Source organism: Microtus oregoni, unplaced genomic scaffold (assembly GCF_018167655.1).
Source record: "Microtus oregoni isolate MIOR12 unplaced genomic scaffold, Mior012 000067F_002, whole genome shotgun sequence".
NCBI lineage: Eukaryota > Metazoa > Chordata > Mammalia > Rodentia > Cricetidae > Microtus > Microtus oregoni.
The window spans coordinates 47085-48738 of record NW_024543955.1 but is presented as its reverse complement, the minus strand read 5'-3'; the positions used below and the strand labels follow the sequence as shown (position 1 = coordinate 48738).

Genomic DNA, 1654 nt, shown 5'->3' with positions numbered 1-1654 from the left:
TTAGGTTTACAACTGGGAAAAGTCAAATTAAGGTCATCTGGTTAGTGTGGTTCATCAGTGTTAACATTCTCAATTGAAATCTCTATATAAGATGATTATAGACTGTGTACTCCACCTTTATTGCTTTAGAATTCACAGCCCTTAGCTGGAGTTTTCACAACCAGACGTAATTTGCCTATTTTAAAAAAATTATTATGCCTTTTTCCTCTTCTGGGGACGGTGCTTAGAGGCACTCAGAATGGTCCAGCGTTTGACATCCTACAACACAGCCTCCAACAAAACTAGGCTGTCTCGAACCCCTGGCAACAGGATTGTTTACCTTTACACCAAGAAGGTTGGAAAAGCACCTAAATCAGTGTGCGGTGTGTGCCCAGGCCGACTCTGAGGGGTTCGTGCTATGAGACCGAAAGTCCTCATGAGACTGTTGAAGACAAAGAAGCATGTCAGCCGGGCCTATGGTGGCTCCATGTGTGCCAAGTGTGTCCGTGACAGGATCAAGCGGGCTTTCCTTATTGAGGAGCAGAAAATTGTTGTGAAAGTGTTGAAGGCACAAGCGCAGAGTCAGAAAGCGAAATAAATGTGCGTTTTTTTAAATAAAAAAATTATTATTGCATAGGTATATGGTAGGGGGTGGTGGATACATATCTCAACATTCACATGGAGGACAGAAGGTGACTTTGTGAAGTTGGCTATCTCTTTATTTTTATATTGTTTCTGCCCCACTTATTTCATTTTCCAAGTGCTCCCCTGACATTTTAATCTATCTTAAGCCTTGGCTACATTATGAGATTTTGTTTCAAAAATCAAAAGTAACAAGAATTTTGTCTATACATCAAATTATCACCAAAGAATAATATTGGAAACAGAAAAGAAAAAATTACCATTTATTATACAAGGATCCATAATAAAGACTACCAACAGATTTTATAGAAGAAAATCTTTGGACACTAAAAGTCAGTGAGCTGCCACATTGAAAGTGCTGACTGAAAACAAGCTGGAAAACCCCACAAGTGAGAGAGATAATATAAAACAACATGGAAGCTGGAGAGATGATCCAGTGGACTATAGCAGCATACTTCTCTCATACAGGATCTGGATTCAGTTCGCAGCACCCACAGGGAATCTTGCTACTTTATATCACTCCAGTTTAAAGGGATCCGGTCCCTTCTTCTGACTTCCATAGGCACTAGGTATGTAATTAAATCCAAGAAAAACACATGTAAGGAGAAATTTCTTTTTAAGAAAATCTATTAGAGCAGTAAATGCTCTTATGAGACATCTCTCCAGCACCTGCATTTGACTCCTGTCCTTACAGTACCATGTGCTGTATTGGTCTGTAGGGACAGGTACATGAGGTAGGCATGCTAACTCTTTAGATACCAGGTATCTATACAGGGATCCGGTGTACCCACTTCTCTCTGTGAGGAGGGATTCCCCTCTGTATGCTGTGAATATCATTGGTTAATGAAGGAACTGCTTTGGGCCTATAGCAGAGCTATAGGGGAACAGAACTAGGCAGGGAAAACTAAGCAGAATTCTGGGAGAAAGGAGGTGGAGTCAGGGAGAAGCCATGTAGCCCTGCTGGAGCTGAATGGAACTTTACCTAGTAAGCCGCTGCCACATGACAATATACAGATTAATGGAGATGGGTTAA

General features: G+C 41.0%; 1 pseudogene; it reads left to right on the top strand.

Moving 5' to 3' along the window:
- The first annotated feature begins 238 nt into the window (after positions 1 to 238).
- LOC121440328 lies at positions 239 to 577 on the top strand (annotated as a pseudogene).
- Positions 578 to 1654: the final 1077 nt, after the last annotated feature.